This window comes from Salminus brasiliensis, chromosome 5, assembly GCF_030463535.1.
Source record: "Salminus brasiliensis chromosome 5, fSalBra1.hap2, whole genome shotgun sequence".
Lineage (NCBI taxonomy): Eukaryota > Metazoa > Chordata > Actinopteri > Characiformes > Bryconidae > Salminus > Salminus brasiliensis.
Genome location: NC_132882.1, coordinates 13186400 through 13201252, shown reverse-complemented (window position 1 = coordinate 13201252; position 14853 = coordinate 13186400). Strand labels below are relative to the sequence as shown.

Below are 14853 nucleotides of genomic sequence, written 5' to 3'. Positions count from 1 at the left end.
CATTACAGTATAATACAGTACAGTTTGCTGCATTAATGCACCATTATTCATTTCACACACGTGTACACTGCTGTGGTTACACAATATTCAATCTGTATAGTGTTGCATACTGCCATTCTGTGAATAACACTGTTAAGCAGACTGTATAGAAATGTAAAGTCTATGTATACTGTGTATACTATTGTTCTATTGTATAGTGTGTATTGTCTGTAAGTTATATGTAGAGTAGCTGTATATTGTTAATATTAGAAAGACACTAACATCGGAAACAAATTCCTTGTGTGTGTGAACATACTTGGCCAATCAATCGGATTCTGATTCTGATCTTATCCACAAAGGGCTGCAGTGGCTACAGGTTTTCATTCTAAACAACCAGCAGCACACCTGATTCCACTTTTTTTAATCAACTGATCAGACTTTGAACATTTCACCAATTAGATTGGACACAGCTGCCTTACACTCATGTGTGGTTGCTCAAAAGTGTCCAGTTGTATTGGTCACTGTGCACAGATGAAGACCAGTCATCAATGGATGCAACTTAAAGCAGCTGAATTCACCAATCTGAAAGGATACCTGGATACAATTTAATACAAATATACATTTAATTAAAGTGTTTTTCAGAGAGAGGTGAACTCACATGGAAAGGGGCCTTCTCAGATGTGGACTTTAGACCAAAGTTTAGATCAAAAATATTTGATTTTCCTACTTTTTGGGAGGAGTTCGCCTACATAACGTTCAGGATTTGATTCTCACCTGTGCCAAGTACTGTGAATGAGCTGAAGTATTCAATCAACTACATTCTCACTACAAGAGAAAGACAGCAGGATCCCTCTCTGGAGCTCTGTTATGCAACATACCATCCTGAGGAGTACTTGGCATTCTCCAATGAGCACACAGAGGCACTTCACTGGTGTGTGGACCGTAATATAGAGATGCTGAACAGGTTGCTGGTGCTGTAGAGGAGAAGGGGAAGAGACTGTTGAGCTGAATTTGATTGAATGGCTTCTTGAAAAACAAGGAAGTGACGATGTTCCAGAGTATTGTATGTAATTGTGATGGGGTTGACAATGGGGAATATACAAGTGAACACCAAGTAACTCTCTAAAGCCATATTCACATATGAACGTCCAGAGAATCAGGTCCGGACATTTTCTGTGTGAGATGCGTTCTCACTACGGAAAATGTTCTGCGTGGTTTAGGCAAGGGGTGGCCCCTGTGTAGCATGTGCAGGAGGCACTGCATGACCCACTGTGAATTCTCCGGAAAATTACCTGCTCTATTCACACATGGGTTCACTCAGACATTACCCAGACTTAGGGGCTGGCTCTATAAAGTCCGGGTAATGTCCGGTACAAATGATTCGGACATTTGCGTTCACAGATTCAGCTTTTTCAGGGAATGTCCGGAAAAGATCTGGGTTATGGCAATACTTGAGCTGTTCCTTTTCTGGGGCAGAATGAGTGTACAACAGGATCAGAATTACACATACAGCGTCAAAAATATACATTCACCTATTTAGATTAGAATTGTCCTGCATCCTGTTTGTGATCACCACTGACTACAGTTTGTAGCTTCTCTTAGCCCACAAACCCAAAAAGTTTGACAGCACTCATTGGCTTGACCAACACTGTGTCCATTTTTGAGCAGGATGATAGTAGATTTACACAAGCTGGGAATGTTTCATGGAGCCACTTCTAAACAACGTAGGATTTCAAGATCATCAGTTTAAACAAACGTTGCTGCTAATGTACGTGAAGGTTTTGAAGGGGTGTAGCCACTGTCAGCTAAGAGGAAATTGGCCTGCTATGAACTGAAAGCTGCTGGAACACCAGTGTCACTGTCTACAGTCAACCAAATTTTACAACACCAGTGGAGAGCTTGCCACCCCCCCAAAAAAAGACCTTCAAGCTCGACTAAAGTTTGCAGCTGACCACACAAACAAACAAAAAGTCTCCTGTAGGAACGTTTAGGGTCAGATGAGACACCGTTATTAGGAGGAGTGAACGTGAGGCATTCAATCCCAAGAATACTGTACCAACTGTTAAGCTTGGTGATGGTAGCATTACGCTCAGTGGCTGATTTGCAGCCAATGGAACTGGTACATTACATAAAGTGGATGGAATAATGAAGCGGGAGGACTATCTTAGAATTCTTCAGCCTAACCTCAAACCATCACCTAGATGGCTGAAACTTGGAAACAATTAGGCGTTCCAACAGGACTATGACCCCAAACACACATCAAAGGTGGTTGTGGAATGAATAATGCAGGCCAACAGGGAATGGCCTTCCCAAAGTCCTGACCTCAAATTTGTGAGCTGGCCTCTGCTGGGAAACCAACATATTTAACTTAACTGTACCAATTCTCCCAAGACGAGTGGTTCACTATCCAATTAAGAATTGTAGTAGAGCGATACACTACTGTGCTGGTTATTTATTTATCTAGCATGAGTAGACTGATAAATCACTGGGTTGATCAGCTGTTTGTCACCAATAATAAGCTCAACATCGATTTGTTTTTCCCCCAACCCAACCCATTCGTTAGTAACACTCCTGGCACTACCAGGATTGAGGACTGACACATGCCTCCTCGGACACATGCGCAACCAGTCTCTTTCCGACCTCCCGCAGACACAACATCACTGGGCAACCAATGCACTTGGAGGAAAGTGCCAGGTACCCAGTTCTGATGTATTGGCTAGAAGACAACCGTGCTGGGCTGCTAGCATAGCAGTGCTGAAGTGATGCGGGGAAAGAGAGAGCAATCTACCCTCCCAGAGAGAGCAAGGTCAATTGTGCTCTCTCAGCCTCCAGCTGCTGATGGCAGGCTGCATGACCTAGGATTCGAATCAGCGACCCTAGGGTCATAGTGGCATCCCCTTAGATTGCAGGATGTCTTATCAAGACATTTAGGACCGTATATACAGCAAATTTACTACATTCTCACTGCTCAACCCCACCCCTCCCCCCACAAACACAATTATTGCAAAAAGTGTCACTAAGCACTAAACTAACAAAGGCATTTTATGGAAATTTAGGAAGTAATAAAATGACCTTTTGTGGAACATTCACTGTATTAGAGGGCCTTCTAAATGTACTTGACACACACACAAACATACATGAGCACACACACACACACACACACACACTGAAACAGAGTGAGTGGGCAGGGCAGGACTCAGGCAGAGGTCAACTTAGTCCCATAGTGCTCCTTTAAGCTGAGCTATTATGTAACAAATCAGCTCATGACATGGCTTAAGGAAGGAAGAAAAAAAAAACAGAAAAAAAAACACACACACACCATACTGCACAAGTACAGGAGAGAACAGCAAGTTCACACGGCTAGAGTGAAACGGAGTAAATACCTCCACAGCTCGACCGGACCTTTTCCTCCCCTGAGGATTCGCTCATATTCAAACAACTCTGCTCATTCACATCAGGCCGAAACCACAACAAGAGCCTGGGACCTGCTGATGCTCATCAACACATTTCGTACATTCATTAACCTTTAACGCTGATAGTCAATAGATACACACACTCTCTGCATGAGTGTCGTCTCAGAAGCACACAACAATGGCAGGAGAATAAGAATGAGTAACACAGAGAAGGCACAGTGGATTCACTGTGGTCTCTTTCCTACTGTAAGATGACACTAAGTCACACAGCTCACTGTACTGCTCCAGTCCTGGGGGCTGAAAACCTCACCTTCTTCACTGGCAACCAGAAGCAGATCTGCATCAACCGGAAATCAAATTCACAAATACAGACCTAGTGGAACAGGGTGGGCGGGGGTTGAGGGGGGGGGTCAAGAGAGTGGATGAAGTGTAATCTAATCACAGCTAGCTTACAATATGAGCATGAATGGAGATCAAATTAGGAGACAAACAATGAAATAAATAAAGACACCAGTCATCCAACCAAACTGGATCTGGCAGCGGCACCAGAGCCTCCAACTGATCTCATATCCATTTACCACCCCCCCCCCAAGACATATATACATACCTATATGATCGATATAGATGGATAGAAAGATATCACCAAGGGCTTTAATATACAAATGAATCCTCTAATAAAACACACATTTAATTGTGCTGTGAGCATCCTGGCCTCCTGTGGGTGTGTCGATAAATCAAGGCATTCATATGATCCACTACATAATAAGGCTGATTTCCCAGAAATGGATTAAGCCTAGTCCTGGACTACACAGCATTCTGAACAGAGATTCTCCATTTCTAGGAAAACATAATCCAGATCTAGCCATAATTCCAGTCCAGGAAGCCAGCCATAAAACACTTATACCTAGGAAGCCGGTTTCTGCGAGCTCAAGTAGACTTGCATACTAAAATTAACGCTGGCCAATCTTAGTCAGGAATACTGTGAGGAATCTCACAATTGCAGCAGAGAGAAACACAATCACTGAAAATGCACCAATATGGGAACTGGGGGCCCATGTAAATATTTTCCCTTGTACGTTCACTATATGTCCAAAAGTCACCTGCTCCTCCAGAGTTGTTTTTAACACCACAGGTAATAATAGGGTATTTGTTTTTCCTCTGCTGCAGAAACAGCCTCTACTCTTCTGCAAAGGCCTTACAATTGCTGTGAGCATTTGATTAGCTATAGATGAAAAATGCCACTCAAACTTGTCCCAGAGGTATTGGCTGGAGCTCCAGCGCTCTAGAGAAGTCAATTCCAGTGCTCCACAGCGCAGTGCTGTAGGCTTTCTACCCCTCTATCTACCATATGGGATTGGGCATGGTGACATTAGACTCACCATGTTCCAGAGCTTTCTGTTATACAGGCAATACTTTTCTAGGGTGATTAAACAAGCTGTGTAAACTGTGCAACTAAATGGCTGTGTCAGTAATGGGTTCACAGTAAAGCAGCTGAAATCCCTCATTACAGTAAGTATCTGAATACTTTTGTCAGATTGGTGTATCTACCAATGGTGATGCATAGACAAAAATAAAAAGTAAAAAGTATGACCAACATCCCAGAGAAAAACATTTCTGTAGGGTTAAAATAAGTAAAACTGATCAAATAATGTACAAATATGCTATATATAAAAATGACTATTATTTCAATTCTTCATTATTGTATGTTTTTTTTTTTTTAATTTATTTGTCATGTCATTTTATTGTTTTATTTTATAGTGCAAAATGTAATTTCTTTTTTGCATTTGTTTCTAATTTATGTGTTTCAAGTAAGGGTGAGCAAAACTGCATAAATATAATTTTACAATAATTTTCACAATGCACAATATGTCATGATTACATTAAATGTAATGTTACATCTGAGAAGATGAAATGGACAAAACAATAACCTGTTGTGGCACATAACGTACGTGTGTGTGTATATACCAGTGTATACCAGTGTATAATCATGTAACAAAACATCCTACCTACACACAGAAAAGCTTATTGTTATTACTATTATTACAATTACCACAATAATGATAATCATCATATCCCAGCCCTAGATCTTTACCTGTTACCCTCTTTTGTTCACAATTGACTGTCCATCTGTAAAGCACTTATTACTATAACTGCTTAAAATTATCTATGTATACGTTCTGCTCTTATGGAATATATAATAAATTATATTATATCAATTATGAAATATATAATAAATATATAATCAATTTTAAATATTGCTTAAATCTAAACCTCTGACACCAATATTATCTGAGCAATTCCTTGTAGATACGGTTATGAGTCTGAGATCATTGTGCATTCCAAGAATTCCAAAAATCTGATTATATAGACATCTATATACACACACACACACACACACACACACACACACACACACATAATGGCAGCTAACAGTGCAGAGAGGGGTCCAAAGCCTGTCTTCTAAAACTGGAGAAATGAATATCACCACTGTTCTCACACACACACACACACACACACACACACACACACACACACACACACCTCTCCACTGCTGCCTACATCTGAGCAGACTTCCCCAGGGAGAATCTCACCTGGGGGCGAACCACAGAAAAATACACTAAACAGGTTTTTGCATGAAGAAGGGGAAGAACGGAGGGTCGACCAAATTAGAGAAAAGAACAGAAAGGAAAAAGACAGGATCAGGCGGGTGAAGAAGGCTGAGGCGGGACTGCTAACGCGAGCAAGAGGCATCCGCTCGTCACGCAGCTTTGCGCGTCTCCCTCTGTACTACAACACTTAAGCACAGGTCTTCATCAAACAAGGCAACAACTCCGGCCCAGAGGTTGCCATGGCAACCGGTACATCTATTTTTAGACAGTGCCACTAATCAATTTAATTTCTGCGGTAGCCCAAGGCAAACACGGAGGGACGCAAGGACTGGCCTTGGACAGAGAGAGAGAGAGAGTGCGTGCAAGTGTGATGGAGAATGGCAGAGATAGAGGCAGAGGGAGGAAGGAAGCGGAAGACAAGGAGGAGAGGGAGACGAAGAAAGCTAGGGCTTGGAAAGGGTTAAACGAGAACACAGAGAATTCCCCGAAACAAAAGAGGAGCTCTCTGTCCGAGGCTCGGAGACGCGGCAAGCTGCAGAAGCCTTGGAAGCTGAGCACGAGCAAAGGCCAAGACCTTTGCCTGAAAATGCATGATACCTAAACCGATGGATCAGCAAGGGTGCTTACTATTAGAGCCGTACAATATATTGTTGATTATCAATATGGACCTCTGGAACACTGAAATCACAGAAGGCTGCAATATGCAAAGGAGCCCTCAAACTACGAATCACTAAACGTTTTATTGTGTGCAATGAGCATTCTGACCAACCTCAGACATTCCAGCTGACCTTCTGTGGGCGTTTGGATGAATCAAAGCATTCACATGACTCAACAGGCATTAAACATTTTGGCCTCATGTAATGCCAACCTTCCACCAAGTCACATCTAGGATTCATTAATGCATGTTTAATATATTTCTAGTCATTCCACAAAGCACAGTTACTCTGTCTTTCATCACATAAAAAAATACAGTCGAGATCATCAGTGTGGCCTATGTGAAGGTTTAGACACCTTGCTATTGCAACAGCTCTGATTGTTCTCGACAGTGTCTCAGAACTTAATTTGCAAATAAGACCTGACTCATGTCACCAACTGTAATTAGGAACAGTCAGCTGAATCAAATAACTCTCCAAACCTTGTACTAACACTCCTCAAACATGAGCACCTCTAAGAAACCATCCAAATGGTCTGGAAACCAAAGTAATAGATGCCCACAAGGCAAGGGAAGACCATGAGGAGTTAGCCAAGTGTTTTAAGCTTGGGATTTCTACAGTGCAGAATTATACAGCAGATCAGGGAAACTGTGGAGGTCAAGATGAGATCTGAAGAACTCGGAAAATGCTCATATTCTAGTAAGACAGGCAAATCAAGACCCTCATATGACTGCCAAGAACTTAAATGAAAGTTTAGCTGAGTCAAGAGGGTGATGTTCCGGTTCACTGTGCAGTGTTGAATCTAAAACATAATATTCATGTAAAAGTCATAAGAAGGAAACTTCTTCTCAGAGACCTCATCAAAAACTCAACAATTGAAGTGCTCTACAGAACGTCTAGAGAAGCCAGATGACTTCTAGAAACGAGTGCTGTGGACTGATGAAGTCAAAACAGACCTTTTTGGCCACAGAAACTACATTTCATGAAAACACTGAATCTGTGAATCATGGGAGTGTCTCTGCTCTGTCAGAGGGTTGTGTTGCTGACAGTGGCACTGGCAGTACTGCATGGGTGTAAGAAGATTGGATTCCACAAACTACCAGCAAATCCTGGATGCAAATGTCAAACCATCTGTTTAAAGGCTGACGTTCAAAAAAAGAAGATAACAGGATAATCATCCAAAACACACCTCAAAACAGAACAGAAACGTCAACAAAACATTTAAAAATGTAAAGTAAACACAGAAGGAAAATTCCCACCTTAGTACAGTAAAATGAATACAATCTGTCATTTCCAACCTTGTACAAGTGACTTTTCATCATCAGTAGTGCTAAGCCATTCTCCCACAGCAGAATCTGGTCCAAAACAGCTTCAAATAATGAGTCATTCATTATAGAATTTACAATCATAGTATTGGTAGTGGGGCTTCAGGTCAGTCCTTCAGAACTGTACTTTTATATCCATAATGAACGACTGAATATTTGAAGCCATGTTGAACATAATTTGCTAGGCTATGCAATGTCTGCAGCCCAGACACTAGAGGCTCGACTCGGACTTGCAGCCCAAAGGCTAGAGGCTCGACTCAGACTCGCAGCCCAAAGGCTAGGCGCTCGACTCGGACTCGCAGCCCAAAGGCTAGAGGCTTCACTTGTATATGCAGCACAAAGGCTAGTGGTTTGACTCGGACTGGCACACTCAATACTTAACTTTGACTCACACCCAAAAGACTTGATTCAGACCTGCGGCTCAAAGAATCTTACCCAAAGACTTGACTGGGCACCCCAGAGATTCAGGACTCGAATGGGACTCACGGTCTTTAGACATAATTCGGAATCACAGCCCAGTGCATGATTCAGAGTTTGGCTCAGCCTAGCACCCAGAAACTTAAGAATTGATTCAGACTCACAGCCAAGACTCCACTCAAGACTTGACACTTGACTCTGACTCCTTAGACAGCGGACACTCAACTTAGATTCACAGCCTAAGCAGTTGACCATCAGCTTGGACTCACACCTTACAGATTTGACATTTTACTCAGACATGAAGCAATTTCTGACCATCTCTGCCACTCATGGTTTTAATACCAATTAAAATGGAAAAGTAAGTGCCATTGTGTCACCTTAATCCAAAACTCATCATCAGATACCAGTCTTAAAACCGGCTTCAGCACCAATCTGGTTAACAAAAATCCAGAAAGGTACTCAATATGTCTATTTGTAAGCGGAATAACATTTGAAGATTTGTTTGCAAACTAAACGGGGGGCTCGTGTTGCTTGTATGCAACAGCCTTGAGAAGCCTTGTCATTGTGGTGTGTAGCAGCGCATTAGGCAGGCCACTGTGGGCCTGGGCTCCAAAATGGGCCTCCTGTTTTCGATTAAGCGTGTGAGAGAGCGAGAGGGATTAGGACTGATCCCAGACACTGGAGGGGCGGGGGTGAAGAGGGTCATATGATCAACTGTAAGTTTACACTTGAGGACCGTGTGTGTGTGTGTGTCTGTGTGTGTGTCTGTGTGTGTGTGTGTGTGTGTGTGTGTATGCGCATGCACATTGGAGGTGGAACAGCTGTATGTGTCCTGTATGAGCAATGATCAAATGTGGCACATTCCAATGACATGAGAGACTCTGGCTTTAAACCCCAGTTAAAGTAGGCAGAGGGGAAAAGGGAGCAAAAGAGGGGGGGAAAAAGAGAACGAGAGAGAAAGAGAGAGAGAGCGCGCGAGAGAGCGAGAGTGAGAGAGAGAGCGAGGAGAGAGAGAAATCCCTGCTGTCACTGCGCTGCTCACGTTCCTGTTCCTTTAAGACCCGCCATTCACTAGTCTTTGTCTTTTCATACCCGTAGTGCCAAGCACGGTCAAAAATGCACGGTCCGGTTCAGGCTGGTTCCTAACCTCAGGACACGGAATTAGCCCTCGACATAGTCATTAGTGGTCAGGACGACACGTATACACACACACACACACACACATATATCTGTGTGCATTAGGTGTAAAGCAAAGGAGAAAAAAAAAACTGAAACTGGCACTTTAAGAGAAACCTCAGAGCTAAACTTTAGCCCTCAGGGCAGCTCATAGCTTAGACAGCAGTTACGTCTCCAGTAAAATAAACTAAAAACAACTACAGTCTGATATGGTGGATAGGTGGTTTTGATGTATAATTCATTTAAAACCAACACACAGAAAAAAAAAAATCATCAACACAACACAAAATCTAAGACTTGAAGGCAAATGTCAAAAAACCTCAAAGCCCTTCATATACACAACCAATCATAACGGCGGCTTAGGGTCCACATTTGTTTGTGCCAAAGAGACATCTGGGCTAGATGCTATAAACCCATCTGAAAATAATATATATTGATGAGCGTTTCGAGCGCAAGAGGCCGCAAATATAGTCTCTCCCCATAAACTGTTCGTTCTGTCTGGTCTGTTTGGCTTGGAATTTAACAAAGAACCCTTGTGCACAACATGCTATGCATAACATACTTCCTCTGTATAGGTCGTAACTATTCAAGGTGTATGTGGGGTTATTCTATTATGCACTGTATAACAAGGCAAGCATTCACAAAATGAGATTATCCTACAAGCTCCACTCATGGTCTCCAAGTTCACCTAGAGAAATACGATTCACCACCCAGCAGTTACAATCTCAAGAATGCTGAACAGGATGCTCGCTGTTCTACAATTACTACAGGCCAGGTCTGCAGTTCTAACACCCCAACACCCACCTAGCACAGAACATATACACAGTAAAACACACGTCAACTCGACTCAGCCACAGTGAACAGATCATGTCTCGGGTTCAACAACAAAAAAGAAGGTCAACTTTTAGTCTGTGTAAAAGTTACTTGGTGAATTAAACACTGGTTCAAAACTCAACCATCTAATAGATTTACAGGTATACACAACATTAAGGCTTCTTTCCTTTATTGGGATTGCTCTCTTCAAGAATCCACTGCAAAGCCAGTCCAACAAGTGAAGATCCCAGTTCGGCTGATACCTAGAACACGGCAGAAGCAACCAGTCTGAAGAGAAGCTGCACTCTTCACTTGCTCTGAACTTGTTAAGCAATGTGAACCTGGTGTCAAATCCGATGCTTTACACTCTTATAAAAAATAAGGATGCTCCAAAGGGTTCTCTGAGCGATGCCATAGAAAAACTGATTTCCAAAGAACTACTTTTGGAAAAAAGGAACCTTTAAATTGAGGGAACTTTACACTGACTTCTTTAAACCACAAATGCATCACTTTTACAAAATGATTCTTTAAGCTGCCAAAAATGATTCTTCTAAGGAGTCATTTAAAGAATCATCTTTAGCACCTTTATTTTTTAGGGTAAGACTCAACCATTCTATTATTCCTCCAAATACAAATAATTACACCTCATGATTTCTTTCTTTCTTAACTCTTCAAGAGTACACAATGCTACCAATTCTCAGGCCTTACTGAAGGATCTCCTTTGTTGTGAGTGCTCACACCAAGATTACGCTGCAAATCCTGTTCACAGGTTCCCAGTTTGGCTGATTCCTGTGTTCTGAAGCCTGAAAAGAAGCTGGAACTTGGTTAGCAGAGTAAACCCTGTGTTAAATTAGACAGTTAAAGACTTTTTTTTTTTTTTTTAAAGTTAAAGACTCAATTACGGTTCATATTGCCCTGCTTATTTTCTTGGGAGCTTGGTTTCACAGGTTCTTACTGCAAAACAAGTTAACACTTATTAAAAAAAAAGACCTCCGGTAACACCACGGCAATGTCTGCAGGATTCCTATCAGGAGCTTCTAGTGTCTTAGTTTACTACACAGGTATTGCAATACTATGGACAATTACTACAGATGACACATACTAATACGACTATACTAAAAACAACATTACATATTAGAGAAGAATTACAGAGCCCTACAGAAATCACCTACTTTCTCACGCTATTACTACAGCTCCTCTGGAAAGTGTGCACAGAGCCAGTGTACAGGCTTCTCCTGCTTCTCCTGCTTCTCCAGCTTCTCCGGCTTCTCCTCCAGCCTTGCAGGAGCAGGCTGATAAATGAAGGAGACACCAAAGCTCCATCTTCACTTCAGCCTCACTGTTAACTGAGAAAAAGCCACTCTGTGTTTGATGCCTGCTGAGATTTACCCACCAGCAGTAGGACGGAGTGTAGGAAGAGCAGGCAGTAGTAGACTCAGATGGATGGGTTTGCTGACTAGGAAAAAAAAAAAAAAGTCCAAATCCAGTCCACTGAATCCTCCTTCCCTCAGGGGGCTTCAACCCTTTGTGCACTGAATTTTTAGCTTCACCTCTAGTCCAGCTTGCACCTTCCAGCAGGACAACTGGGCTAGATATTTATCAAATTGGTTTTATAAGCAACAACAAGAAGAAGAAGAAAAGTGAAGTGTCAAAGTGGTGCCAGTTGCTCTAAAACCGTGTTAAAATCAGTGCCAGGCCACTTTGAGGTGGCAGCCCTGCTCCTTCCACGATCAACCCCACCATCACCAGCGCCCGTGATAAATAGGACATTACAAGGTAGCCATTTGCATGCTCTCGAAACAAGTTGAGGGTGAACACGTCTCCACTTACGTAAATGGCTGATGGTGTGATCTCTCTATTTCATCCCTCAGCTCTGAGCCACTGAGAGGTCTGCCATGCACAACTTAACGGCGATGCGCGTCGCAGAGAAAAGCCCAAGTTAAATAATAAAAACAATAGAAACACTCCTGGGTTTGCCCGAAATACTAATCTGGCCACGGATAGACACACACACACACACATATACACACACACACACACACACATATACACACACACACACACACACACTCTCTCTCTCTCTCAGCGCCGTTCGGCCGTGTTTACAGCGGGGCTACTGTACTTGCGCAGCGGGGAGAAGGCATTTCTTTACCCAGTCTGGGTTCAACCCCAAGAGACACACACGGAGAAACAATACAGCCCGACCTGAGCAGCACGGGAGCCGCTAAAACCAGCCGGCTGTGAGAGGCGAGATGTTGGGAAGAAAAACTTGCTCAGAAAAGCACGAAAACCCCCGAAAATACTTATAATAGCATAACTAATACGACCGCGCTTATTTATTATCTACTTCCCCGCGGTGTCAACCCCGCCGCTCCAAGCGAGCTTTTAAGAAACTAAAGAAAAAAAAAAAAAAACAAGCTGTAAATCTCACTGTATGGAAATTATCCAGTTACGACGAGCTGTACGACGTTAGCGTAAGTGTTTTCACGCCTCTCCGGTCGCCCCTCTCGGGAAACATCTGTCCTTATTTTTATTTACTCTTTATTTCTGTTCAGCACCGGGCTCGACTCCTCTCAGCGCGGGCCGCGACTGCATCCTCGGTCTCACCTTCCTCGCCTTCAGCCCGCAGGTTTCTCTCGCTCGGGTTGTGTGTGGGGATGCTGAGACGCTGCCGTTACCTCCGGCCACTCGCAGTCCCAGGCACCGGCGAGCCGCGCGGACGCACCGATTGGCCGCCGCCGAGCTCCAGGCCCCGCCCGCCCGGCAGCTGACTGGCCGGAGCCCGTGACGCGCTCACGTCCCTGTTTGTTGTCGTCTCGGAGCGGAGGGGGAGGAGGCAGGCGGAGGGCGGCGGAGGAAAGATGTGAATGGGGCTGTGGAGTGGATGTAGTGCTGTAGGGGAGAGTGGACTAACCGGTGGGGTTTATCGTGCTGACTTTACCAGGTTAGTCATTTACTGTGAGTCTACTGAGGTTCTCTCCTTTTTAGAAGTCCCCACCCTCCCCAAAAAAGAAACCTATGATCGGCTGCTTTTACAGGTCAGTGATGGTTTCCAGCAGTTTGGTGATCTCTCTGCTTTAAAACATTTACTAAACAAGATGACAGAGGATTTAAAGCTGGTGTTGCATCTTATCTCAAAATAAACACTTCAGATTAGAGCTGATGCTCCACTGACCTGTAATAGAGAGAACAGCGCAGATATCGCTGCTACTCCAGGCCCATTATGCCAGAACCTGCCCTATGTAACTCTGGGGGAGCGGGCAGGAGAGCACCTGCAAGCACTATGTGATGCTTGCGTCATATTTGGGTACAATACTGTAACACTACCACATCAGTCCACATGCTTCTGTCACTTTCAGCAAGTATCTTTCAGCTTGTCCAGAAATGCATGTGTAAAACATGTCCCCAGACCAACCGTATTGCAATGTGGCAGCCTGGGTTCAATTCCTGGGTAACTTTAGAGCACCAGGTTATTGCTGACAGGGCTGTAGGTTTGATATCTAGGCTCAGCAAGCTGCCACTGTTGGGCCCTTGAGAAAAGCCCTTTACCCTCTCTGCAGCCCAGGTGCAGCAGCAATGGCTGCACACTGCTCCGGGTATGTGTGCTCACTGCACAGATGGGTTAAAGGCAGAGGCCAAATTCCATCCGTGTCCAACATTAATGGTGAATATGGTTGTCTTGTCTAGTGGAGGCTCAAAGTATAACTTATACTTCCTGACTACAGGGGGAGCCCAGGAGCAAGAAATACCATGAGCTCTGTTTGAAACTGTGCCCTATTCACTCTCCCCTACATGTGGAAATCCAGATGGCTATATATGGTATTATTGGGAACATAATGTGACAAGGTAGTGAACAATTTTGGACACCTTGTGTGTCTTCCTCAGAGAAGCTGCAAAACATTCAGACACCACTACACAAATCCCAAAGTAATGCAGTATACAGTGAATAGGGCACAGTTTGACACATCGATGAAGTGTTTGAACAGAAAAATCATCAAACTGTTCTGGATAGCAGCCCTGCAGGACCAGAAATGCACTGATAAGCTCAAAGTATTAAATGTGTTGGCTATCCTGAATGAAATGAATTCAAGACATGAGGCTTTATTTGTCATTTCAGCTGTGTACAAGTGCACAGTGGAGCGAAGCTAAATTCCTCTTGGACCATGGTGCAATATAGAGCAATGCAACCATACCCAACACAACAACGTGCAAACAAGATTAATATTGCACCATTAGTCATCTGAGGTCAGCTCTTATTACTTCTCTTTTCGGCCTCCTAAATTAGATTAACACTGCACTGTAAGACCTGCGGATATTCTGTAAAATACAGGTGGGTGATGTTGACATTTCATACAATATGAAACTGTTGATTTTAAAATGTAATGGTTAGGCTACTGTGAATATAGGGAATTCATGATGCAGAAGCAGTCACAGAAGTGTTTTTTTGGGTGGCAATAAAAAAAAACAA

General features: G+C 43.2%; 1 protein-coding gene across 5 annotated transcripts in view; it reads right to left on the bottom strand.

Moving 5' to 3' along the window:
* The window catches only part of LOC140556009 (transcriptional repressor p66-beta-like), a 40303-nt gene extending 27170 nt beyond the window's left edge, over nt 1-13133 (bottom strand). The window contains exon 1 of one of the 5 annotated variants that reach the window (XM_072679444.1): nt 12817-13133. The gene's annotated coding sequence lies outside the window, so the exon portion shown is untranslated. Of the gene's footprint in view, nt 1-11557; nt 12150-12215; nt 12373-12816 lie in introns of those variants that run through there. The other 4 variants (XM_072679446.1, XM_072679445.1, XM_072679449.1 and 1 more) reach the window with 4 other exon arrangements.
* Between the last annotated feature and the right edge of the window lie 1720 nt (nt 13134-14853).